Here is a 27,822-nt window from a genome sequence, read left to right as displayed (position 1 = left end):
GACCGCCCTCTTTCCTAAGCGGCCAGGCGTCCGCACGTGGTCACTGAGGCACAAGCCGGATTGAAAGCAAAGAAAATCACAAACCACACTACGGAACAAAAAGCGTCATTTACCACTGAGGAAGCCACGAGTCTTGAAGACTAACAAATTGATTTTGCCATGCATTTTCCTGAAGCCAGAAGTAGTTTAATCCAATACTAGAATGTTTAAATGTTGTGTTATCACTTCCAAGGGATGCTGACAGTAAGGGTAGGGAATGAAGGCTTAATAATAATAATAATAATCACCACCAACACCACCATCTTCTAGACCAGTGTTTCCCAACCTTGTGCCTCCAGATGTTTTTGGCCTACAACTCCCATCATCCCTGACTAGCAAGACCAGTGGCAAGGGATGATGGGAATTGTAGGCCAAAAACAGCTGGAGGCACAAGGTTGGGAAACACTGTCTAGACCAGGGGTCGGCAAAGTTTTTGTGGCTTGGGCCAGTTCACAGTCCCACAGATGCCGCGGTGGGCTGGAGTGTGTGCGCATGCACACACACATGCATGCATGCGCAAACACTATTTCCGGTGCTCCTTCTGGCGCGGAGCTTCTTGCAGCCAATGGAAAGCTGGCCAGCATCACGGAAGGCAGTTCTTGCTCTGCTCCATGCCGGTTTAGCGCAGCGCACGGGAGCTGACCGAGTGGGTGGTGGGGGTCCATGGGCCGGTTAAACATGGCCCATGGGCCTTAGGTTGCTGACCCCTGTTGTAGACATTCAATATGTCACTATTAGTCTACAAAGCCCATAACTTGGGACCAGTTAACCTGCAAGGTCACCTTACTCCAAATGTGCCCACTCCACCGCTTTGATTTGCAGATCCGGAACTGCATTGGTGAGATACCAATTTTCTAGTGCAGCCGCACCTACACTTTGGAACTCCCTGCCTATTGACTCTTTTTTGGTGCCCGTTAGAAGCATTTTTGTATAGACAAGCCTGTAGAGTGTCGATGTGTGTTTTAATCTGATTCTAGTTTTTTTTTTTAAGAAAAATGATTAATAGTTGATTTTACCGATAATGTTCTTGTTTTATTCTGTTAGTAAACTGTTAGTAAACTGCCAACCTAGCAGTTCGAAAGCACCCCCGGGTGCAAGTAGATAAATAGGGACCACTTACTGGCGGGAAGGTAAACGGCGTTTCCGTGTGCTGCGCTGGCTCGCCAGATGCAGCTTTGTCACGCTGGCCACGTGACCCAGAAGTGTCTGCGGACAGCGCTGGCCCCTGGCCTCTTAAGTGAGATGGGCGCACAACCCCAGAATCTGTCAAGACTGGCCTGTACGGGCAGGGGTACCTTTACCTTTACCTAAACTGCTTTGAGTTTGTTCATTTGTTACAATCAAGCAGTGTATACACATTTTATGAAACCTAAATGAGAGGGCACTGCATTGGTTGTGTGAAACTAAGCCAGACGGAGCCGATATCTACTCCTCCCAAGGCACCTTTCGTATTTCCCTATCCTTCAAAGATGCCATCTCGAAAGAGCCTTCCTCCCGTCCGCTCCTCAGTCCGTCAGCCTGCTTAGCATGTTACCATGAGAGCTGCCAGTCACTCCGCAACAAGGTGACCCATTTGGACCAGACTCCTCACGTAAGATGTTTGTGACGGCTGCAAGCAGGCGAGAGGGAGACGGAGGCAGAAGCCAGGAGGGGAAGGTGCTTCCTTCACAGGCTGGGGTGCGGCGCAGCCCCCCCGCCCCACAAACTACCCCAGGATGTCACTGCAGGAACTGGGATTCAGGAAACCTGCTTGCAGCACAAGGAGACAGCTTTGGGTCTTGTCCCCGCCCCAGTTTCCTTCCTCCCTCCCTCAGGCCTCATCCTGTCTTTGTCCAGCTCCCTTGTTCTCTCTCTCTCCCTCTCCATTGCTACTCACAGGTGTCAGGTGGGAAAAGAACAGAGAGGGGGGCGTAGGTTGAGACCCCCCCTTTTAAAACCCCCATTAAGAACAGGAGGTGGGAGGCCAGCTTTGTTTGTGTGTTTAATCTCGCAGCTCTCAAGCAATCTAATAAATTTCCGAGGCTTCGTTTTCATGACATTTTGAAACCCCCGGGATTAGCTGTGCTTGTTTGCATCTTGCCTCTGAGGAAATCTGGGGCAGGAGGCAGGTCGTGCCAATGGCAACGCAGACCCCTTGCTGCCCCAAAGCGCCTGATTCTCATCCACAGCTCATTTCCACAAATGGGCCCAGTTCTGTGCTGTATCCTATTGGGCACCACGGTGAAGTGTTTGGCACACTCTGATTCTGGCAACCTTCCCCGTGGCGGTCTCTGTGCGCCTTGAGTTTTAGTCCATTCCCTATCTCTGCTGTTTTCTGCTTTGTGAGCGCTGTTTACGCTCACAACGGCCCTGTGAGGTGGGCCTGGCCAAGAGAAACCAGAAGGAGGCACTGTAGCTGCATTCCCCACATCCAAATACATCGTTGTAAGAAGATAAGAAGAGTCTGCTGGGTCAGGCCAAAGGGGACCCATCTAGTCCAGCCTCCTGTTCTCACAGTGGCCATCCAGATGCCCAGCTCTCTTTTACAGTCATGCTTATTTAACTTCTATGCAGAATTCATCATGCGAAAGGCTGGGCTGGATGAATCCCAAGACGGAATTAAGATTTCCGGAAGAAATATCAACAACCTCAGATATGCAGATGACACAACCTTGACGGCAGAAAGTGAGGAGGAATTAAAGAACCTCTTAATGAGGGTGAAAGAGGGGAGCGCAAAATATGGTCTGAAGCTCAACATCAAAAAAACAAAGATCATGGCCACTGGTCCCATCACCTCCTGGCAAATAGAAGGGGAAGAAATGGAGGCAGGGAGAGATTTAACTTTCTTGGGCTCCATGATCACTGCAGATAGTGACAGCAGCCACAAAATGAAAAGACGCCTGCTCCTTGGGAGAAAAGCAATGACAAACCTAGACAGCATCTTAAAAAGCAGAGACATCACCTTGCCAACAAAGGTCCGTATAGTTAAAGCTATGGTTTTCCCAGTAGTGATGTATGGAAGTGAGAGCTGGACCATAAAGAAGGCTGATCACTGAAGAACTGGTGCTTTTGAATTCTGGTGCCGGAGACTCTTGAGAGTGCCATGGACTGCAAGAAGATCAAACCTATCCATTCTGAAGGAAATCTGCCCTGAGTGCTCACTGGAAGAACAGATCCTGAAGCTGAGGCTCCAAGACTTTGGCCACCTCATGAGAAGAGAAGACTCCCTGGAAAGGACCCTGATGTTGGGAAAGATGGAGGGCACAAGGAGAAGGGGACGCCAGAGGATGAGATGGTGGGACAGTGTTCTTGAAGCTACCAGCATGAGTTTGACCAAACTGTGGGAGGCAGTGGAAGACAGGAGTGCCTGGCATGCTCTGGTCCAGGGGGTCATGAAGAGGTGGACACGACTAAACAACTAAACAACAACAACAGCAACAACAAGTCTGGGGCCTCCTGCAGCAGTGAGTTCCATCGGTTAACTCTGCGTGAAGAAATACTTCCTTGTAATCTCTGAAAACCTCCTGGAAGGGAGGAGAAAGCAACTCCAGGAACGACAGACGGGACTGCCAGAGTTTGATTCAAGACAGAGGCGGCCCCCGAGGGCAAACAGGCAGGCCCCCAGAATCTTTGACTGTTGCCCAGATCTCCAGCCGACAACCAGAACTTTAACCTCTCTGCAAAACCAGCCTGAGCTTTCTTTGGCCTCACCCCATTCTGAGCTGACCCATTATTTTTCCTTAATAAGATTCACACTTCCTCTCCACAGCCCGTCATTAAAATTAGAAACTTGGGAAATGCTATGTAGTTGAAAGGATGCTGAGCCACCGTGGATCCGGCCCGCTGCATCCTCTTCCAAGCATCCTTGTTTGCAAAACAGGCAGGGGCTGGATCTGGGGCTTGAGGGGGGTGGGCCTTGGGCAGTCGGGGGGGGGGGCTTACCAGGTGGAGGGGCACAGGGCATTCACATACCAGGCCTTTTCTCTCTCTCTCTCTCTCTCTTTCCCCCATTTATCTGTTCCTGATCTATGATGTAAGACACTAATAATAATAATAATAATAATAATAATAATAATACACCCACACAAACACCCCTCTGCACCCCATACAGAAACTGAGGAAAGAGTTGAGATCTCTCATAAACAGGATTATAACTGCAATATGTTAATAAAAGTAAAGGTAAAGGGACCCCTGACCATTAGGTCCAGTCGTGGCCGACTCTGGGGTTGCGGCGCTCATCTCGCTTTATTGGCCAAGGGAGCCAGCGTACAGCTTCCAGGTCATGTGGCCAGCAGGACTAAGCTGCTTCTGGCGAACCAGAGCAGCGCATGGAAATGCCGTTTACCAGAACCTTCCCTCCAGAGCAGTACCTATTTATCTACTTGCACTTTGATGGGCTTTCAAACTGCTAGGGGGCAGGCGCAGGAGCAACGGGAGCTCACCCCGTCGCTGGGATTCGAACCGCTGACCTTCTGATGGGCAAGTCCTAGGCTCTGTGGTTTAACCCACAGCACCACCCGTGTCCCTCAATATGTTAATACTGCCCTGTAATTCTGGTGGAATCAGTGCCATCAGAGAGCCAGTGGGGTGTAGCGGTGAGCGTTTCGGACTACGACTTGAGAGAGCAGGGTTCGAATCTCCACTCAACCATGCAGTTCAGTGGGTGCCTTTGGGCCTGTCCCTGCCTCCCAGCCTAACCTGCCTCCCAGGGCTGCGTTGTGGGTGATTTATTCAGGAGGCGAGACAAGCCATATATGCCACCTCAAGCATCTTGGAGAAAGAAAAAGTTGGGATAAAAAATGCATGAAATACTAAAATAAAAATATGCAAGGCAGGAACATTTTAAAAGGTGTGCAGCGTCAGGGCTGCAGGTGGCAGAATTTAGGCAGGTGAGAGAGGAGGGGTTGTATATGCCCCACTCAAGTCCAACACGCTCTGACTGTATGCTTGTGGCAAGCCCAAAGTTTCAACAGAGAGTCATTCCCTTTTGCCCATCCTGTTTTCGGACTCTTAAAAATAAAACAGACCAAAACCCCTCCTCCGCGAAGTCGGTTCCCCCAGTCACCGCCGAGCAAAGCGATCTGATGGGAAGCTGGGCGCACTGAGAGCCACGCTTCCGCTTTCTGGGGCTGGCGTGGCGCCAGGCGGCAGGCATCTTTCAGTTCTGCACAGCTGGGCTGTTAAAAGATGGGCTCCTTCCCAGAGGGAGAGAGAGAGAGAGAATGCTTCATGTGTGCATGCACACACACACACACACACACACACACACACACACACACACAGCTCAGAATTCCTTTCCCAACAGATGTGGAGCATTTCAGCCCAACCCCAGAGCAGAGATCCCAGCATTCTGCAAAGGCAAAGGAACAGCAAGTTCACATTTCCTTTACACAGATGGGAATCGCATCAGGGTTTTTTTTTATGCACTAGAGTCTGTTCTCCCCCCCCCCCCCGGGGTGTGTGTGTGTGTGTGTCTCCTTTATTCCTTCCACAGTTCCTTTTACCCGCCTTTATTTATTAATTTTTCTACTTTTAGCTTTTGCACCTTTCACGCTCCTTGCTTTTGCAGCCGCAAGCCCGTCTCCTGCACCCTGGGCCTGCACCCTGGGTGCAGTTTCCTTCTGTCCTCTCGTAACACCCCCCCCCCCTTCTACTCCCCACCTCTGGAAATGCAATGGAATGTCCGGTTGGCTGCTGTGAAGCCACTGGGGTGTGTGCAAAAGAGAGAGAGAGGAATATTCAGGGATGGAACAAAGGCGAGGCAGGACAGGGGGATACCAGTGTAAGTGCCCAAACAATAGTCCTTTTGTCCAGCTCACCCCAGCACCCAAATCCCGAGACAATGGCAAGCGGCTGGCTGATGGTGCTGACACCCAGAGACAGACGCAATTCAGAAGATATGCTGAATGGTCCAGCTGTTTTCCACCCTGGCTACTGAGGGAGGGGGGTGTTGCTGGGGGAGGAGTAGGAAAGCGAGTGTGTGTGTGTGTGTGTGTGTGTGCACAGGCCAGCTCAGGAATGAGGGATGCAAGCAAGTTAGCTGGGCCACGACTCAAAATGGCAATTCCGGGTTCCCTAGGGCAGCTGCAGGCTCCTAGAATCTGCTTTGTTGTTTTCAGGAGAATCTCAGGATCCACCAACCCGAGCCAGGCGCAAAAGACAGACTGTACAGCCTTAAAAACAGCAACAACAATCCCAAATGATGCCCAGGAATTTGTTTTGAGCACAAGAGGACGAATGGAACTCACAGTCCTTCAAAAAACCTAAACCACTCCTGGTTATCCCTCAAGCATTCTTCATTTCATCAGTATAATTTGCAGGTGTGGGGAGAAAATGATTATTTTGTTGCTGCTCTTATTAAACATGTGGAAGTCAGGCATCCTTGCTGGTCAACTTCAACCCAGGGATCAACCGGTTTTTCTGCCAGTCTCTGCCTTTGGGGTTTTCTGCAAGCTTTTAGAGGGTGATGAGGCTGCCTTGAAAGCAGGCTACGACCTCCTGGGTTGCAAATTTCTTGAATGCAACATGTAAAACTTGCACACTTCTCCTTGGTTCCCCTCTGCCCCCCCTCCCCGATATGCCTGGACCTGTCCAGAAGAGGATCTGTGTGACATCACCTCTGCCACTTCCTTCAAATCCCTCCTTTAAACCCCTTTTCCGCAAAGCCTTCCGCAACAAAACCCAAGTGCGTGTAATAATGCAATCTGCCTTGATTGTGTAGTGCAGAAGCCTCAGGCCTTGGGCCCAAATGTGGCCCTCGAGACCTTTCTGTCTGGCCCTTTCAGCTCTACCCAGACTACACATGCATAACTTTATCTGTGTGCTGCCTTCCTAGGGTTAAAAGCATGCTCAAGGTGGCTTACAATGTAAAAAAACACAATTACAAAGATAAAAGGTAGTCATGAACAACAGGTGAAGCATCAAAAAGTACACAACCCAACTGAAACAATTTCTATATAATTCACAACAACATCTAATATAAAGATACAAAAAAATTAATATCAATAACAGGAACAACCAAACTAAACAATACTGCTCAGCAGCCTCAGGTTTTGTAGATGGAGTCCGTCCAGGCCCCACCCTCCCAGGCCAAGTGGAAAGGTCTTCCAGGTCTTCCAGGTCTCACACCCCTCTCTGGTTCTGCTGTGGATTCTTCTGGAGTGTTTCTGCCTAGCTACCACGTGTCCTTGAGCTCAGATTGTGCTTCTGGCATTACGGAGGGATGCAGGAGTAAATTGAGATGTCTTGCTCCGAGCACTTTCGCTCCCGGCCCCACCCACCCCTGGCATCCAGCCCCCCCAGGCTGCCAGAGGCATCTCCCTCCACCTGCTAGAGTCCAAGTCCGTCAAGGCAGAGATCTGCCCTGTTGCACAAAGTGCCATATGTACATTGATGGCACAATACTGAAAAATCCCGCAGCAACTGCCTTTTTGTGAGGACGTAAGAAGCTGCCTGATCCTTCCTCTAGTTCACCAGTGTCTCCTCAGAGTAGCAGTGGCTCTGCAAAGCACCTGGGCCAGACCAGAGAGGCTCCCTGGCCTTCTGCATGCCATGCACACTGAGCAGGGTCCCTGCCCCAAATACGGGTCAAAGTCGCCAAGAGGGTGGTGAGCTCAAAAGCATAACAGCCAGAACACGGAGCTGCTTGTGGTAACATGGACACAATGCCAAGACACAATGCAACCTGCAACTTTATTCTTGTTATTCCCACCCATCTGAATGGGTTGCCCCAGCCACTCTGGGCAGCTTCCAACAGAATATAAAAATACAACTTGACTTCCTGCTACTCTGTCCTGGAAAGAGAGGCTTTTGGTTGCACTTTTGAGCTGAGCATCAATTGGCTCTTAACTCTCAGCGCTTTTCTCCAAGGCTATTCCGCCGAGAGTCAGCCTGTGTGTGCATGAGGAACGAAAAACCAGAAAAGTATGGCCCCCGCCCGCCCGCCCTCCCCGGTAAAGCCTGGCTTCCTCTTTGATTCTAAACATCACAAAGATCAGCACAGGAGTTTCTCCAGAATGGGCTGAAGCAACGCCCATGGAAATGAACAACACTGAGTTGGAAAGGAAAGGAATTTATCATAGAGGATGAGACCAGCAATGGCGACTGCCTGTGATGACTTGGTTCTGTCTTCATGGTTGGAGGTGGCAATGGTTCTGAATGCCGGTTGCTGGAAACCAAAGCACAGGAGAGGGCTGCTCTTGCGCTGGAATCCTGCTTGTGGGTTTGCCATTGGGGCATCTGGCTGGTCACTGTAAGAACAGGTAAAGGTCAAGGGAGCCCTGACCATTAGGTCCAGTCGTGGCCGACTCTGGGGTTGCGGCGCTCATCTCGCTTTACTGGCCGAGGGAGCCGGCGTACAGCTTCCGGGTCATGTGGCAAACCAGAGCAGCGCACGGAAACGCCGTTTACTGGTACCTTCCCTCCGGAGCGGTACTTATTTATCTACTTGCACTTTGATGTGCTTTCGAACTGCTAGGTTGGCAGGAGCAGGGATAGAGCAACGGGAGCTCACCCCGTCCTGGGGATTCGAACCACCGACCTTCTGATCGGCAAGTCCTAGGCTCTGTGGTTTAACCCACAGCGCCACCCGTGCCCCTGTAAGATCAAGAGGCTGGACTAAGTGGGTCCCCTTGGGCAGCTGACCCAGCAGGCTCTTCCTTGAGTATGATGTTCTCACAAGTTGCTTACCAACTTAACCATCGGCCTCAAGCCTAAACTACACTACACTTTCTGGGTGAGAGACGTGCATTTTGAGTTGGACTCTGGGGTTGAACTGGAAAACGAAGGAAGAATTGGGTAAGAGAGCCTTCTTGCACTACTATGCGTTCTCATTCCATTATGTGTGGCGGTCCTCACATATAATTTTTTTAATCTCGTTTAAATGAAGAGGATTAAGCTCTGGATTCTTCCTATAGTTTCTGAGCCTGAAAATCTCCAAAAACAAGTATTTGATGAGCAAAGGGAAGATCTTAAAAAACAAAACAAAGCCAAACCACTCTCTGGGAGACCCAATCAAGGATGAGCAAGCCCATTTTGCTCTTATTCACACAGCCTCCTGCTGATGACAACAGATGAAGCCAGGCGGCTGCCTTGATCTCAAATGGCTCTTGAGCGCCAGGCAAGTGCTGTTGAAGGAGGAAGGGGCTGGTGCTCTTGGAGATGCTCTGCCATGTGCAAGATTCTTTCTCTGGCATCTGTCGGCTAATCTGCTGTGCAGAGCAAATGGTTTATAAAATGCAAGAAATCCTGGAGAGGGTGCCTGAAGGAAAGGATACAGGGCCGGTTGAGGCTACTGATGGCTGCAATGCTTCTGCATAAGTTGCTGGAAACTGCAGGAAGGGAGAATGTTCTCATGCTCAGGTCCTGCTCACTGCCTTCCCATGGGTGCTGTGAAAACAAAATGCTGGCCTGGACTGAGAGGCAGACACCAGTTTCCATGTTTTAAATTCAGCATGATAAGGGATCTCTTTTAGTGATGTATGGAAATGAGAGCTGGACCATCAAGAAGGCTGATCGCCGAAGAACTGATGCTTTTGAATTCTGGTGCTGGAGGAGACTCTTGAGAGTCCCATGGACTGCAAGAAGATCCAACCTCTCCATTCTGAAGGAAATAAGCCCTGAGGGATCACTGGAAGGACAGAAGAAGAAGAAGAAGAAGAAGAAGAAGAAGAAGAAGAAGAAGAAGAAGAAGAGGAGGAGGAGGAGGAGGAGTTTGGATTTGATATCCCACCTTTCACTCCCTTTAAGGAGTCTCCAAGCGGTTAACATTCTCCTTTCCCTTCCTCCCCCACAACAAACACGCTGTGAGGTGAGTGGGGCTGAGAGACTTCAGAGAAGTGTGACTGGCACAAGGTCACCCAGCAGCTGCATGTGGAGGAGCAGAGACGCGAACCCGGTTCACCAGATTACGAGACTACCACTCTTAACCACTACACCACACTGGCTGAGGCTCCAAGACTTTGGCCACCTCATGAGAAGAGAAGACTCCCTGGAAAAGACCCTGACGTTGGGGAAGATGGAGGGCACAAGGAGAAGGGGATGACAGAGGATGAGATTATTGGATAGAGTTCTTGAAGCTACCAGCATGAGGGAGGCAGTGGAAGACAGGAGTGCCTGGCGTGCTCTGGTCCAGGGGGTCACGAAGAGGCGGACATGACTAAACAACTAAACAACTACAAGGGATCTCTTTGGGGGGTAGATTAAAATCCATGCAACACTCCAGGGAAAGAGCTGCGACACGGGCTGGGGCGACGGCAAGCAGGCCCTGCCCGAGCCGCCAGTCACTGTTTGGCGAAATGAACTCAGCCCCTAGAATGACAGGCAGCTCTGCTAAGGTTCTGGGACAGCTGGGTCTGGGAGCCAGGGAGGTGAGCAAACAGATGTGGAAGGAAGGAGTCAGGGAGACAGCTCCGCGGGGACTATTGGGAGGGCAGAACAGGCACCTGGATGCAAAGGGCCTCTGACGAGGGGTGACACTCGCTGAAGGGAACAGAGCGGAGCGGAGATGCACACAGAGAGAGAGAGAACATGGAAGTGGGGGGGAGAGAAGACTGATGAGGAGAGACGGGCTTGCAACTGAACGGGTTCAAAGCAGGGCTGCTGCTGCTGCGATTTCCAGGCTCACAAAAGGGGCGATCTTCCTTCAAAAGCCACCCGACAGCATTGAAATGTTCCAGCATGTGGTTGGAAGAAGAGTGCTTTGCACGATGCAGGGCTGGGAAGGCTTGTGTACTCGGCATCAAAGCTTCCTGTCCAAGAAAATGAAAACGAACCGAAACCAGATTCTGCAAGTGTTCAAGAACATTGCACAGATTTGCTCCTTTTGCACGACTTAGGGGTTCAGGATCAAGTGTGTGAGAGAAAGAGGGGTGCGGTGAGGGAAGAGGGCAGGAAATAGATGGCGGGCAGGAAGACACAAGCACACTTTGACCACTGGAAAGTCCACCTCAGCCTCCCCAGATTTCCTCTGAGACGGCCAGGCTAATCTCGATGGCCATAAGAGCTAGAAACTTGCATGGGCTGTTTATTTAAAGACAAAAACATGCACACACGTGAAAGAAATCCTCCCAGGTTCCTGGACACAACCCACCCTTGATATTCACACAGGTTACATGGATGGCATTGGCAGCTGGAGGAGCAGCATGGTGAAAGAGCAAGTCCTGGTTTCAAGCTGAAGATCAGCTCTTTCGTGGTGGCCTCAAACAACCCTGTGGCTGCAATGGGAATCCCCCTCCCTTAATTCAGGATGCTACAGTCTACAGATGCTGTGTCTGCCTGCCCTTTCCCCTGAGCTGAAAAAGCACCTTCAAGAGGGTGACAGGAGGCGACACAGTCGTCTTCCAGATGTGCAAAGAACCACCCTCGCCACACTAAACATGACAGCAAGCCTCACACCCAGATCTGAAGCATAAACTCCATCTAGCTCAGTAATGGCAACACTGACTGGCAGCAGTTTGCCAGAGGCCTGGAGAAGCCGGGGATTGAGCGTGTGGTGTTCTTCATGCAAAGCCACTGAGGTTACAGCTGTTCCCTTTAAAAACAAACTAAGATTGTAGTCCTCATGGTTCTGAAGAAAGGGCAAATTTAAACAGGAACAGAGGGACCTTCCCTGTACCAGACAGGACCCCTAAGCCCATATAGCTCAGTTTTGTCTTCGTAGATGGGCAGAGGCCCACCAGGCTTTCAGGAGACCCACCCTCAGCCCTACCCGGAGAAGCTTTCAAGGACTGGACTTGGGATCTTCTCCATGCTCTCCCCGTTCAGCTATGATGGCTCCCTCCCTCCTCCTCCTCCTCTGAAGGAGGCCTAGCTTAGCTTGTCATTATAATGTATATATATCCAGGGCTTTGAGGTGCATATAAAGTCAGGCTCAGCATTATTAACTGGACTTAGATAAGCAGCTGACTTTTAAATGGATGAGCTGAGATCAAACAATCTGGCACACTCCCATTAAAAGGAAGAGAAAAACCCCAGCTCTGATGTGCAGCTTGTCAGCCAAGAGGCAGCGTCCCAGGAAGGGCAGCGCTTTGGCCCAAGACGGCTCCAGCCTCCAGCTGACCTTCTGAGCTAGCTTTGAGCTGCAGGGCCTCCCTCTCATTCTTGCAATATTTCATCCTGGTTTTGCCAGGCAAGAGGATGTTTCGTGGGCGCTAACGCCCTCTTAGCCACCGACATTTCTAACCCCACAGGTATTCTGCTCTCCCTGCCACCCAGGTTATCCTTTTCCTCCTGTGGCAAAACACAATGGCTTATTTTTGCCAAGTTTTCCTTCCCAGAATTATTGACTCCTGTCCTGGAATATTAGTGGAAACAGGAGAGGGAAACATCTGAATTGTGCACCCAGTCAAAAATCTGGGGAACGAATGAGGTCGGAAGTAAGGAAGTAATTCTAGTTTAGTATTTTGTCAAGATGATGCAAGTGCCTTAATAGTTAACGGGGGGAGGGGGCGGCAGGGGGGAGAGACAGTGCACATTTTGTAAAGTTGCATCTCGCAAAATGCACTGGAATATCTTTTAGGATTCTGCAAGCACGTTTATTAACTGCGATTATGTCTTTTTGATGGGGGTCTGATCCAAAGGGAGGCGCGCACGCAGAGCTGCCCCTCAGCCTTCTTCCTTGCCAATGAAGCTGATCCAAACTGCAGCATATAAACCACAACTCAGAAGCATATAATTGTAGAATTGGAAGGGGTCTCCAAGGGTCATCTAGTCCAACCCCCGCAGAGCAGGAATCGCAGCTGAAGCATCCCTGACAGATGGCCATCCAACCTCTGCTTAAAAACCTCCAAAGAAGGAGAGCCCGTCACCTTCTAAGGTTGCCCATTACTGTCATAAAGTTCTTCCTAATAATGTTTAGTTGGAATCTCTTTTCTTACAATTCGAATCCACTGGTTCAGGGTCCTACCTTCTGCAGCGACAGAAAACAAGCTTATTTAAGGGACTGCCTTGGAAAGTGGAGGACTCTCCTTCACTGGAGGGTTTTATGAGTGGTTGGGTGGCCGTTTGTCATGGATACCCTGGTTGCTATTCTTGCACTGCAGGGGGTTGGACTAGATGACCCTTGGGGTCACCTTCTAACTCTACCATTCTATGATTCTATGAGCTTCAGAACTGGGGGGGGGGGGGGCTTTAGTGTGCTTGAATAACCTGCGCAGCGGAGTTCGCTTGCAGAAGTGGCCCCGTGGGTCTTGGAATGAGCTCTTCCGAAAGCCAAGCGGAGGCGAAAACTTTCTGTCCACTATCGGAAGCCGAAGGAAGGAAGGATGAAAGACGACTGGGAGCTGTCAGACGAACTGGGAGCCTTTTAATAGGCACAAAACTGCCTGGGGGGGGGTGTGTGGAAAGGGAAGAGGCTGAACGTGAAGGATCAAGGAGAGCAGGCCATAGACAGGGCCACCTGTGCCTCCCAGCACATCCACGAAGGATCTGAAGGAAGGCGAGGCAGCTGAATCACCACAGAGAGGATGACATCCCTTGTCATGAGATGCAGAAACCACGCGAGTCCAAACAAGGCAGGCAGAGAAAAGGGTTTCAGAAGTAAGAAGGATGTGGATAAAATTCAACCGAGGGGGGAAGGGTAATTGCCGAATGACGCACACAGGGGGGGAAATATATATATAAGCCAATCTCTTATTTGCCTGCTATCAGTGGTGTTCTGAGTTGGCTGCTGTCAATCAAGGGGAGAGATCTTCAGGCTGCCTCCACCCCCCCTTTTTTTAACCTGAAAGCAGTAACTTTCGAATGAAGGAACGGAGGTGAGGAAAGGAGATATTTAGTTATTTGTTAACTTTATATTCCGATCCCCATCTGAAGAGCACATGGCCGAACAGCATAAACTTACAAAATGATGACATAATAAAAATGAAACAAAAACCAGTGACTCTCCCCTCCGGCAAGCACACTGAAAAGGCCATCAGTTGCACCTCGAAATGTGCAGTGAAGGGACCAGGTGAGTCTACCTGGGGAGAACACAGGTAGGAGACAGAGAGACTTTGACCAGAAGGGAGGTGTCCCGCAAGTAGGGTCAGTTTTGAATGCTTCTCAGTTTCTCCAGCTCAAGGGCCACATTCTCTTCTGGGCAATCCTCCGAGGGCCACATGCCAGGGGTGGGTGGAGCCAGATGGAAATGTGGGCGGGGCAAGGGATGTGAATGTCCCCCTTGTACAGGAGGCTAGTTTCCTTGTACACATTCTGGCATCCCTCCCTCTGCATCCTCCATCCGTGATCAGGGCCCAAGGACACACCCCAGCCGGACAAAAATATTTGGGGCTAGCGAGGGGCCACATGTGGCCTGCAGAGTCCCAAAGGGCAGATTAGAGAGAGGCAGAAGAGACTGAGAGTGGTCGCCCCAAGTTGTCAGGGGTGTGCGCGAAGCTGAAACAACTTGTCTTTAGAAGAGTAGGACAGCATTTGGGAAAGCACAATTAAAAAGCTTGAAGACCACAAATTATTTGAGGGAAAGGCAGTTAAGGGTGTGAGCTGTGAACCAGGATGCTCGTACTTTGAATCCTGCCTCTGTCTGCTTTTGTCCTTTTCTGTAATATGGGGGTGATAACTTTGCCGCACCCCGACAAGGTTGTTGTAAAAACGAACCGGCCTAAAGATGTCGTTTTGGAGAATTTGGGTGCATCGTGTGAAACATTTTGAACAAAAGCCCTAACTTAAAAGGAGGCCTGCTGGCTCAGATCAAAGGCCCCCCTATTTCAGCACCCTGCGGTGAACACCAAACTCACAACAGGGTGCGACAACAACAGCCCCCACAAAAACGACCTCCAGACCTAAACAGAGACTAAGCACTAAAGCAATAAAGCAATAAAGCGCAGACTACGTCCTGCCAGCAGAAGTCAATATAAGAACATCAGAAAAGGCTGGCGGCTGGGTCAGGACAAAGGGGACTCATCCAGTCCAGTTCTCCCAGGGGCCAACCAGCTGTCTTAAGGGAAAGTCCACAAAAACAGAACTGGAGTTTAACAACGACACTAGTCTCCCCTCCCTGCGATTTCTACAAGCCAGCAGGACTGAGGGAGGGACCCACAGTGATAACTTGCAAGTCAGTTTATTAAGATGGTCCCAGACGGCAACTAAGACAAAGTGTGCCCTCTCTGGAGGAGATGACAGCAGATCCCGCCCCCCACAACGCACACAGCAATGACTCTGCAGCTTCTCGTGGGGCTGGGTTGCCTGAAGGGGCCCATTGTCTAGCAAGACTCCAACGCCGCTGTCCGAAGCGTGATGGTATCTGGACTCAGCGGACACAATGGGCCCCTTTGCTGGGGCTGCCCTGCTTCCACGTGGATGTTGCAGCGCGGACATTGAAAAAGTCAAAAGTCACGGCGGAGCAAGGAAGAGGCAAAGCCAGCCCGACTCTGCGAATGACCCACCTGGGGCAGCGGGACCGCAGGAGGCAGTGACCGTCACCTGGGTGGCTTGGAAAGAGGACGAGCCAATTCACAGAGGAGGCTTTGCAGAAATGTTTCCAAATACCAGTTCCTGGAAAACACTGGAGGCAGAGAGTTGCTCTGGTGCTCGAATCCTGATTTCAGGTTCACACACAGGCACCTGGTTGGCCACTGTGGGAACAGGATGCTGGACGAGGTGGGCTATGGGCCTGATCCAGCAGCCGGACTCTCCTTACACTTTTACGACTTCAAGGAATGCAAGCGGGGCAGCATGATCCGCCCAAGAGATAATCTTTTGCAAGCCCACCTGCTCTGCTAACATCCTTTGTGTTTATCCTCTGCTGCCTGTAGCCATGATGGCTAAAGTGGCCTTCTCACCCCCATAAAGTGGACATCCCACCCCCATCTTGACTCTGCCACAGTCCTTGGAAGTGATTCACGTCCGACAGAGGTAGCTAAGGTGGTCCACTCTGTGTGTTGCTGGACTCCAGTTCCCATCAGCCACGGCCAGTCTGGCTAATGGGTCAGGAAGGATGGGCGCTGGAGTCTGAGAAGACCAACATCAGCTACTGACCCTCACGCTACGGATGTAAGAATAGCCCTGCTGCTGTTCAGGACAAAGCGGGCTCATCTAGTCGAGCACACTCCTCTTATAGTGGCCAACCACATTCCCTGGGGGAAGCCCAACAGGATCAGGCCCAAAGGAGGCACAGCTAGTCCAGCATCCTGTTCCCACAGTGAAGAACCAGATTCCCCCATGGGAAACCTGGAAGCAGCACAATCCTTGGCACCTCCAGGCAGGGCTGGGAGAGTCCCTGACCTGGAATCCTGGAGGGCTACTGCCTGTCCGTGTAGACATTACTAGGCTAGGTGGACCAACAGTCTGAGTCAGGATAAGGCAGCTTCCGATGTTCCTGGGACATGAGCACAACAGCTGTGTGATCCCAGCAACTGGTATTATTCAGAGGCACAATGGTGGAGGAAGGAGGAGCTCAGCCACCCTTGCCACGGCTGGTCTGCTCCTCTGGGAAGTGACCCGATCCTCTTTCCAAGTTTTCCAAGCTGGGGGCCATCGCTACTGCCTCCTGGAAGAGGGAACTCCATAATTCAGCTCTGCACAGCGCGTGGAGGGCAGATTTCCTTTGGTCTGTCCTGAATCTCCCAACATTTAGCTTCCGCAGGTGTCCCTGAGTTTAGTACAGTGGTACCTCGGGTTACAAACACCTCAGGTTACAAACACCTCAGGTTACAGACTCCGCTAACCCGGAAGTAGTACCTGAGGTTAAGAACTTAACTTCAGGATGAGAACAGACATCACACAGAGGCAGCAGGAGGCTCCATTAGCTAAAGTGGTACCTCAGGTTAAGAACGGACCTCCGGAAGTCCAGAGGTACCACTGTATTTTGAGAGAGGGAGAACAGCTTCTCCCCATCCACTTTCTCCAAGCACGGAAAGGAGTCTCCTGCCAAATGGGCCCAAGGGGGCCCAAATTGCAAAGCATCACTGAAGCACCTGTCCAGCTCTTCCCGAGGACCAGATGCGGGCTTAAATGCACCTTTTGGCCTGGTCCTGCAAGGCCCTGGCTTCTGAGCGAGTGTTATTAGAGGAGCCCATTTCAGCTTGAGCAGGGTGCATTTACCCAACATGATTTATTTATTCCGTCTGTGTGGAGAGCACATCTGGGTGGCTGCCTTCCCCGCTCCGAGGCACGAGGCGTCATCCCAGAATCCTAGAATTGTGGGGTTGGCAGGACCCAAAAGGGCCGACTCCCCGAGATGCAAAAGTATCCAAAGACAGTTTGCAGCGCCACAGCAAAACTCCAGCAAAGCAGGAACCACCGTCCCTGTCAATCAATATCAACCAAGCAACGAAAAGGAGGCAACAAATCTGCAAATCAGCAGGACACCAGGACACTGACACACACACACACACACACACACACAATTGCAGCTAAAACAGAAAATGAACATAAGATAAATGAAAAGTTGGTTAGATAAAGAACAGTCCCACCTCAGGGCTGTCCAAAAAGACAAAGGCTCTTTCATGTTCAGTGGCTACCTCAGAAGGCAAAGAGATGCTCAGGGTGGGGAGGAGGAGGAGCGGTGGTGGTGGAAGGAATGCTGTGCCAGGGAAAGAACTGAATGAACAGCTTGAGGACTAGTCCCTTGAATACTCTGAACCCAGTGAGTGAGGGGTGGCCATCTGATCTGCTTCACGTTCTCTCTTGGCTAGGACTGACTGCATTTATATCCTGCCTGTTCTCCAAGAGCTCAAGGTGCTTTCCCCAGAGCACCACCCTCACAACGACCCCAGAAGGTAGGCTAGGCTAAGTGCGGGGGATTTGAACCCAGGTCTCTCCCACATCCCACACTCCACAGCCATATCCAAGCTGGTCCCCTTTACAGAAGGACTCTGCTTGGCCATTTATCACCAGAGTTTAGGTACCAGAAACTCCCAAGTTCATATCTGCACGCAGCTGAGAGCGCTGGTGGCTCATTCCTGTTTTCCCGAAGTTTTCTTTCAGGGCTCTATTTTGCCTGCCATAGAACTGTAGAGCTGGAAGGGACCCGGGGGTCATCTAGTCCAACCCTGCTGTTCTTGGGCCTTCTCTAGAGCAGAGAAGGTCTACCACGGCTCCCTGGCAGAGCCCCTGCTCTGCTTGCAGACCATGCCAGGCTCAATCCCTGCTGGCATCTCCAGCTAGGGCTGCCAAGCCAGGGCTGCCAGCCCGTGTAGGAAGCACTGAGCCAGGTGGACCCAATGGCCCGACTCACTAGAAAGCCGCTACCTGCGTTTCCTAGATTTGTGGAGGAAGTGGCAAACTGGGAGGAGCCCCGCCCTGTGCCTGGTTCCTCTCAATTTGGAGCGCCTTGGGCTGATGGCATCAAGTCGGGTTGACCAGGGGCAGAGTTAAGTTGCAGGGGGAGGGGAAAATGGGGGGGGGGCGAGAAAGAGCTAAAGAGTTAGACTAGGCAGCAGGGACAATGCCCCGTTGGGCTCTGGCTGGCTCTCAAGGCGGTTGGCACTTTGAGAGTTTTGCCTGCACAATATGGTTCACGTTGGGCTTTTTTTATTAACGGGGAGAGGTGGCCAGAAGGGGAGAGGGGGCTGGCGATGGCCTGGGAGCCCGGAGAGCAAATGCGGCCGGCAGGGTGGGCACCGAGTCCGGGCAGAACATCTGCTTTGCATGCAGAAGGTCCCGGGTTCAAATCCCCAATGTCCTCCTTCCATCGACATCTCCCTGCCCTGAGACCCTGGAGAGCCGCTGCCGCTGCTGCCTGCCAGTGTGGACAGTCCTGAGCTTCTCTGGTCCGAGCCAGGCGACGGCTGCTGAGCTCTGTCCAGAAATCTGCCAGGGCAGCAGTCCAAAGAGGAAGCGGCAATGATTCAGCCCGGGATCTGGGTTTGAGTCACCCTCAGCGGGCGAAGGAGAGCCGGGAGGCGAAGGGGGCTCCCCGCCTTGGGCGCGCCCCGGAAACGGGGCTCTTTGCGCCCCCATCGTCGCCACCGACTCCCCATCGCCCCAGCCCTCCATCAGCCCCACCGCCCCGACTTTGGTGGCTCAGTCCCCCAGCGGTCGGGCGGGCACGGGCGCGCCTCTGGCCATGTGCAGAGCGCACGGAGCGGCGGCTGCGCCCCTTTGGAGAGCTTTCTCTCTTTCTCCCTCCCATGGCGAGGGATGGCTGAGCCGGCGGAGAGGCGCTGGACTTACCGGCGGCAGGAAGCGCCGGAGCAGGATGCGTCCCCCTGGGCACGGCTGGTTACGGCGGCGACCTCGTCCTCCTGCCCTCCCTGGACGGGACGCGCCCCTCGAGCCGGGCGCAGCGGCAGCGGCAGCGGCGGGCGAGCGTCTGTCTGTGCGCGGCGGCGGCGGCGAGGCTTCTCCTTTCGCGCTGGGCGGCTCTCCGGGTCACCCCACCCTCCTCCCGCTCTGCCCTCCTCCGCGCCGAGTGATGTCAGCGGGGGGAGCCGCGGAGAGGAGGAGGAGGAGGAGGCTGGCGCGCGGGCGGGCTGGCTTTTTGTGCTGATGCGCGAGGCTTGGCAAAGCAGGAACCCGAAACCAGCCCCTTTCACACGTGACGCTCCGGAGCGCGCGTCTCGCCAAACGACCCCCGGAGACGAAAGGGCTCTTTGGAGGGGTTCAGGAGACGGGCAGCCGCCCCAGCCTGGCCGGGAGAAAGGAGGGCAGCAGCGGGCATCACGTCCCGCCACCCCATCTTTTAAAAAAACCAAAAATAGCCCTAAACAATTAGGGAAGACGCTGGTCCTTTCGGATGGCGGCCCCTTTGTCCTCTGCTGGGACAGAGTGGTCGGAAGCAGCCATATACCGAGTCAGACCCTGGGGGTGCATCTCGCTCAGCGTCGCCAAGAGAAACCCAACTTTGGCAAAAGTGGCTGGAACAAGTCCTTCCGAACCCGAAATGCTACCTGGTTTTTGGAGTCTGCATTTAAACCACTTGGTATCCGCTCTGATTGTTGCTGGTGTCAGGCCTGGAGAGCTGGTCGTTATCCAGGCCGCTGTGAGTGAGGACAGGGTGCTTGAGTAGATTAGCACCAGGACCACCGCCTCTTGGGCCTGATCCAGCGGCTTTAGGACTCCAGGTGAAGATGCCCAGCCTCCTGAGAGACTTTTAAATCCACCTGATCTCAGATCTGTTCTGTGCTTTTAGCCACCTCTTTGCATCTTCTGTGGTTCTCCGCTCCCTGCTGCTAAATTTTTCATGCAGGGCTTCCTTTACTGTTTTCCATTGTTCCATGGCAGCTATTGTATTTTTAATGTTTTGTTGCTGGGCATCCAAAAAGCACATTGCGTTTGGGCAGCAATTGAGTGCTGTAGATAAATATAGTCCAAAATACCAAATACTATTTCACACCAGCTTAAACATGCTGTTAAGAAATAAGGAAAGAGAATTGTAGGATAAATAAATACTAAATACCGTTGCATGCCAGCTGTCAAACACAGCCAGGTGGCTGAATGTTGTTGCATGTTAACTTTCAAGAATAACATGGCATGGCCTCGCTGCAGTATTATTCAGTATTGAACTAAAATGCCATTAGGCATCAAATACAATTTATTTGCTGGATGTTCAATAAAGGTTTGATTGAGTGAATGTGTAGGGCTGGGACACCTATGAATCTTTTGATACTGTTGGACTCCCACCTCCCAGCAGCTTCAGGATGGTCAAATATGGTAGGAGTTGGGAGTCCAGCAACATTTGGAGGGCCACAGATATTCCCCATCTTTGGTGAAGGGTACATGTGACCCCCAAATGCTTGGAAACAAGTTTCATTTTGGCTGCCATTTGCTTGCTCAAAATCCACCAGCTGGGTTTGGAGGAAGCTAGCAAAGACATCACCTTGCTGTCAAAGGTCCGTATAGTTAAAGCTCTGGTTTTCCCAGTAATGATGTATGGAAGTGAGAGCTGGACCATCAAGAAGGCTGATCGCCGAAGAATAGATGCTTTTGAATTATGGTGCTGGAGGAGACTCTGGAGAGTCCCATGGACTGCAAGAAGATCCAACTGATCCATTCTGAAGGAAATCAGCCCTGAGTGCTCCCTGGAAGGACAGATCCTGAAGCTGAGGCTCCAAGACTTTGGCCACCTCATGAGAAGAGAAGACTCCCTGGAAAAGACCCTGATGTTGGGAAAGATGGAGGGTGCAAGGAGAAGGGGACGACGGAGGACGAGATGGTGGGACAGTGTTCTCAAAGCTACCAGCATGAGTTTGACCAAACTGCAGGAGGCAGTGGAAGACAGGAGGGCCTGGCGTGCTCTGGTCCAGGGGGTCACGAAGAGGCGGACACCACTAAACGATTCAACAACAACAATTTCCCTCTCCCATCAGCTGATGCAGTTGCGTGGGCCGGGGTGGGTGGGACCTTTCCCATGTTAAGTTCTTGCCTTGCGTGCTGCCAGGAAACCTTCTCAGTGTGACTTGAGAAAGAAAGGAGGAACTCGAGATCTGAGCAGGCTGCAACACTTTCCTCCCACTGTTTCCCTGCGCACATCGCCCTGTGGCTGGCCATGAGACGGAGATGAGATCAGCTCTTACACTTGCACTTCCTGAGATCAAGCGGCAAGTTTCCATCCACAGAGGGATCCTCAAGAACCTTTCAAGACGAAAGAAGAATGGCAGACGAAATTAATGGCCTGTGCAGAATTGGACAAAATGACAGGAAGGATTCGAAACCTGCGGGACCAGAGATTCACAGAAGGTTGGAAGAAGTATACGAATTATTTGAAGAGCAATTGTAATCAACAAGTTACGCTAGTAGGACTACAAGAAGTTTTGTAAGGAGAAATATATGAAGTGTTACAAAGTAGAAATAGGTAGAGATATTGATTATGAGTTTGAAATGTAATAGGGAAGGATAAGAAATGCATACTAAGAGATTAGATTGGAAAATTTTCAGACAGGATTGATGGAAGTAAAAAAAATTGAATAAGATGTAAAAGTATGTTTAATTACTGTTGAAAACTATATGTTAAAACACACACACGCACACACCCGCACACACACACACACACACACACACACACACACACACACACCCCTAACCTTTCAAGACTCATAGCCTCTCCCCCTCTGTGGATTTATCCAGTCCTCTTTAAAAGCCACGCAGGTTGGTGGCCACAAGCGCCTCCTGCAGATGTGAGTTCCATAGTTTAAATTTGTTGTGCGTGAAGAAGGACTTCCTTTTGCCCGTCCTGAATGTTCCCACGTCCCACCTCCTCAGACACCCTCAGGTTCTGGGGCTAAGAGAGAGGAAGGACCACGTTTCTCTAGCAGCTTTCCTGCAGAAAAGTCACGGCAAAGATGGTTTTATTTCAGAGGCAAGTGTGGAAATGATGCTAGCTAACGGAGGCTTCTTAGGGCTTTGGACTTTTGTCCAATTTTTTGCCTGTTGGGTTATGTTGCTAACCCCTCCCCCCACAAACCTTTTGGCATTAGGAAGGTGGACGGTGGAGAAGCCCTGCGCCTCGTCCAAAGCCTTGCAAATTAGTTCGGTGTAAGAATCTTTTGCCAGGTGGTGCCTTTTCACTAGGCAAACAGCACAAACGATGTCTCTCAAGTTTAACTCTTCTGGTTTTTTAAAAAGAGGGTGGAATCCAGAGCCCCCCCTCCTCAGGAAATAGATCTCGGGGGGGATCTTTCAGATCCTCTGTGCACCTCGCCGTCACACCACAAGATTAAGGGCATAAAAGGCTTTTACAAGGCTTGGTATTAATAGACTGCCAATGTTTCACATGCATTTTTAATGTAAACGTTGTCGGGGGGGGGGGGTTGCAGAATAGAGAATAGAAGCAAAATCCCCCAAGATTCAAATGGCTTCTTTTTAAAACCACAGACCTTGTTCTGTGGCTGCAGCAAAATATGTCCAGACCGCTGACCATTACGTTCATTTGTAGTGTCATTGGGGCGGAGAGAAGATGACATTAAATGAGCGTTGGCAATGAATGGTGTGGAGGGGAGAGGACATCACTTTTGGTTCTTTCACTGAACTAGAAGGGCCCCCCTTGGGCCTGATCCAGTAGCCAGGCTCTCCCTATGGAACCTACGGGTCCAGAGGCAGTCTATCTAGAGTCCTGGATTCTTAAGGGTCTTTGGCCACGGTGAAAATGAGATGCTGAACTCGATGGGGCTTTCTTGGGCCTGACCCAGCAGCAGCCAAGCTCTGCTTGTGTTCTTAAGGGCTGCAAGGCAACTTTAACTGCTCAACCTGAGTTTACCTGGATGTGATTGAATCCCACCTGAAAAAAGTGAGGGGGCAGGATGCCCTTTGCCTGCTGCCTGTGCACAAGTGATGGAGGCCTCCTTCTCAACCTGAGTCTTTAGCAGGGCCTCTGCCTCTGAGTTATGGTCTGCCCCAGCCCTGGGCATGTGTGAGAGAGAGAGATTCTATCATAAGCAGTGCCGGATTTACGTATAAGCTAAACAAGCTATAGCTTAGGGCCCCACTCTCTTGGGGGCCCCTAAAAAAATTAAAGGAGGAAAAACATTTCCAAAATATAAGATAAAAAGCAAATAAAATAAAACCTACATACAGCAACAGTATTTTGTGTTGTGTAGGCTCCTGTGAATTATAAATTATGTTTTGAATTATGGAGTTGGAGGTTTTTGAATTCTGGTGCTGGAGGAGACTCTTGAGAGTCCCATGGACTGCAAGAAGATCCAACCTCTCCATTCTGAAGGAAATCAGCCCTGAGTGCTCACTGGAAGGACAGATCCTGAAGCTGAGGCTCCAAGACTTTGGCTACCTCAGGAGAAGAGAAGACTCCCTGGAAAGGACCCTGATGTTGGGAAAGATGGAGGGCACAAGGAGAAGGGGAGGACAGAGGACGAGATGGTGGGACAGTGTTTTCAAAGCTACTAGCATGAGTTTGACCAAACTGCAGGAGGCAGTGGAAGACAGGAGGGCCTGGCGTGCTCTGGTCCAGGGGGTCATGAAAAGTCGGACATGACTAAACAACAACAGGCTCCTATGATATAAGTAATGGGCCCCCAATCATTTTAAGTTAGAGCTTAATAATTATTTCACTATTAATATACTTCTTAATAGTATTTCACTATTACAGGTAATATACTTTTTAGTTGTATTTCAGTTCAACAATTACTTTGATAAAATACATATTTTGTAATGTGCAAATGGCTTGAGATGCCTATTAGGTCCATAAATTACCATATAGCATATATTCAACACAAAAAATAGTGACAACTTGTAGTTGACAAGGGACAGCTGGACATATAAAGGGCCCCATTGCCTTCAGTAGCTGAGGGCCTCATCAAACCTAAATCCGGCCCTGGTCATAAGTCACCAAAGTAGCAGAAGCCCAAATCCCAAGTCTGATATGTTCAAAGTTCTTTAATGTGTTGATTTCATTCAGAAGAGGGCTCCTGTTTCCTTAATCAGGCAAGCCCCCGTCTCACGAAGCATAATATTCAGGTGAGACATTCCGCAAGGTTTCATAGAATTGATGACTCCGGTCTTACGGAGACGCGTTTTTACCCTAGAGCAGGACAAAAGAGACCCCTTGTCACCTGTCTCTGTGACTCCATGGGCCTCCCTTGGCCTGATCCAGCTGCTCTTCTGATCTTTTGTCCCTTGCAGTTTGTTGAAGACCACCCCTCACTCTCAGTCTCTGCCTTCTTTTAGCCGTCTGCGAAATGGGGGTAACCGTAACCCACCCTTCCCACCAGGGCAGCCCACAGCATCTTGCTGTGAGGGAGAGGCGGTTTTTAGTGTGCTGTAGGAATGATGGATCGCCGCTTCATTTCCAAGCAGCACATGATGCAAACTTGGGGCTCTGAGCCTGAATATTCTGTTGCTTTAGCATACATTATTCATACGGACCCATCAATGTGCGCACGAAACTGCCTTTGCTGACGGTGGCGATCCATCTGCGTTTATATTTTCCATAAGTGTCAGGTGGTGCCAAACATGGGGGGCACTCAGACCAGAGCAGGGGCTCCCCAAGTGGGTGGCATTGACCCCTTGACCTGGAGGGATGCTACGAGGCAAGGGTGGGTCGCTGGAGGAGGAGACGACTATCAGACTTTGAAAAGCTAGTATCACCGGGCCCAGCTCATCAGTTGTGTTGAATTGATTAAACTAAACCATTTTAATTGGGTCTTGAATAAATGTACTGTTGTTTCTGTTTTGTGTTATTATGTTCCTTTGTGGGTCGTGCAAACTGTGATTCTGTTTCTAGGGTAGGGCAAGGAGCTCTGGGGATGTGTTTATGGGACCAGGGAGGTAGCCCCCCTAAAAAAGTTTGGGAACCATTGGACCAGCAACTCCATCGGACTCCTTGGAGTCTACAGGGCGCAGACTCGCAACCCTCCAGATGTTCTACGATTCCATCTCAAGTGGCATAGCCAGGGATGGTGGCCGCTGGACTCCAAAAACATCTGGAAGGATCTGTCCTGTCCCTGGCGTGGTGGAAGGGCTGTGGCTCAGTGGCTGAGCACCTGATTTGCTGGCAGAAGATCCCAGGATTCCAGACACGGCTGGTAGCAACCTCTGGGCTGCTGCCAGCCAGTGTAGACAAGACTGAGCTAGGTGAACCCCGCAGTCTGACTCAATACAAAGCAGCTTCTTGCGTTCCTGTCTGTGGTGTGGAACTCATGGCCCTGGGAGATGGCAAGCTCTCCTTCCTCAGATGTTTTTAAGCAGAGGTTGGGTGGTCAACCATCAAGGATGCTTTAGTTGTGATTCCTTGGGAATCCCTTCCAGCTCTACAATTCTGTGATATTATGACTCTCTGTTTGGCCTGATCTGGGGAGGCCTCTTCTCATCTTCTTCTGCAGAGGCCCTGACGCAGAAGGTGGCCACTTTCATGGAAAGGGCTCCCTCTGGCAAGGCTGGCGAAATCCCTGGGGGAGCTAAGCCAGCAGTATTCTCTGTGCCCATGATGGCGATGACGATAATTTTATAATTTGTACTCTGCCCATCTGACTGAGTTGCTCCAGCCACTCTGGGCGGCTTCCAGCACACTTAAATGCATAACAAAACATCAAACATTAAAAACTTCCCTAAACAGGGCTGCCTTCAGATGCCTTCTAAAAGTCAGAGAGTTCTTTTTCTCCTTGACGTCTGCTGGGAGGGCATTCCAAAAATAATAAATAATATTACATACATACATACATACATACATAAATACATACATACCCTGCCCATCTGGCTGGGCTTCTCCAGCCACTCTGGGCGGCTTCCAACAAAAAAATACAGTAATGCATCAAACATTGAAAGCTTCCTTAAACAGGGCTGCCTTCAGATGTCTTCTGAACGTCAGATAGTTGTTTATGCCTTTGACATCTGGTGGGAGGGCATTGCACAGGGAAGGCACCACCACTGAGAAGGCCCTCTTCCTGGTTCCCTGTAACTTGGCTTCTCGCGGCGAGGGAACCGCCAGAAGGCCCTCAGAGCTGGACCTCAGTGTCTGGGCAGAACGATGGGGGTGGAGACGCTCCTTCAGGTATACTGAGCCAAGGCCATTTAGGGCTTTCAAGGTCAGCACCAACACTTTGAATTGTGCTCAGAAATGTACTGGGAGCCAATTTAGGTCTTTCAGGACCCGTGTTATATGGTCTCAGCAGCCGCTCCCAGTCACCAGTCTAGCCGCTCTGTGCACCCAGATGTGCACAGGACCCTAGTGGGTGCATGGGCAGCCCCCCCCAGCACACATCAGTGCCCAGAGGTGCCCCCTCCCACCTCACCCCACTGGCCCAGTCCGGCTCACTGCTGGCGGCCTCTCTCTAAGCAGACCCCTGGCAGCGTGCTGTTTCCATGGCGCAGTTGACGGTGACCCTGGCAACCGCAGGAAAACAAAGGAGGACAGAAGAGCTGGTCTTGGGGTGGATCAGGTTCCCTCCCTCCCTCCTCCAAAATCTCTTTCTCTGCCCCCTGCCCCAAATCCCAAAACAATCTCCCACAGGCCGCATAGGCTCCAAGGGAAGGTCCCCCCCCCAACACCCACCCCACAAAATCACAGTGAAATAGTCATGGAAACAAAACCCAGTGTAGCCTTTTGATCTGACTAGACCCGGCATGAAGGAAGAACAAGGATGAAAGTTTTCCTCGCTCTCTCCTAACACTAGAATTCATGGACATCCAGTGAAGGTGAATGTTGGGAGATTCAGGACAGATAAAAGAAAGTCTTTCTCCACACAGCACAGAGTTAAATTATGGAACTCCCTGCCACAGGGGACAGAGGTGGCCGCCAACTTGGGTGGCTCAAACAGAGGAGTGGAGGGCTTAAAATGGAGGAGCCAGCTGTCGATGGCTAGCAGCCAGGATGATCATGCTGCAAACCACCGGAAGGGAGAGGGCTCTTGTGTTCGAATCCTGCTTGTAGGTTTTTGTTTGGGGCATCTGGTGGGCCACTGTGAGAACAGGAGGCTGGACTAGGTGGGCCCCCTTTGGCCTGACCCAGCAGACCCCTCTCATGTTCTTATGAAGAAGAGTTATCCAGTAGACCTGAAGGAGCGTCTCCACCCCCATCGTTCTGCCCGGACATTGAGGTCCAGCGCCGAGGGCCTTTTGGCAGTTCCCTCATTGCAAGAAGCAAAACTACAGGGAACCAGGCAGAGGGCCTTCTTGGTGGTGGCTCCCACCAGATGTCAAAAACAACAACTACCTGACATTCAGAAGACATCTTAAGGCAGTTTTTAATGTGTGATATTTTAGTGTATTTTTTATTTCTATGGAAGCCGCCCAGAGTGGCTGGGGAAACCCAGCCAGATGGGTGGGGTACAAATAAATTATTATTATTATTATTATTATTATTATTATTATTATTATTATTATCATCATCATCCAGGATTAATTCCTTTCCTTGGTGCTTTTTGCCTTCGGGACTTTGAGCCCCTGCTCTCCATAATAACTGATATGCCATCATCGTTA

At 50.9% G+C, this 27,822-nt stretch overlaps 1 protein-coding gene across 1 annotated transcript in view; it reads right to left on the bottom strand.

Annotated features, from left to right (window-relative positions):
* Window positions 1-19,358, bottom strand: part of PEA15 (proliferation and apoptosis adaptor protein 15) — a 54,564-nt gene extending 35,206 nt beyond the window's left edge. Inside the window, exon 1 of the mRNA XM_028709156.2 lies at window positions 19,129-19,358. The gene's annotated coding sequence lies outside the window, so the exon portion shown is untranslated. The remainder of the gene's footprint in view (window positions 1-19,128) is intronic.
* Between the last annotated feature and the right edge of the window lie 8,464 nt (window positions 19,359-27,822).

This window comes from Podarcis muralis, chromosome 16 (genome assembly GCF_964188315.1).
Source record: "Podarcis muralis chromosome 16, rPodMur119.hap1.1, whole genome shotgun sequence".
Lineage (NCBI taxonomy): Eukaryota > Metazoa > Chordata > Lepidosauria > Squamata > Lacertidae > Podarcis > Podarcis muralis.
Note: the sequence above shows the minus strand (reverse complement) of the source record. Positions and strands in the feature narration are given on the sequence as shown.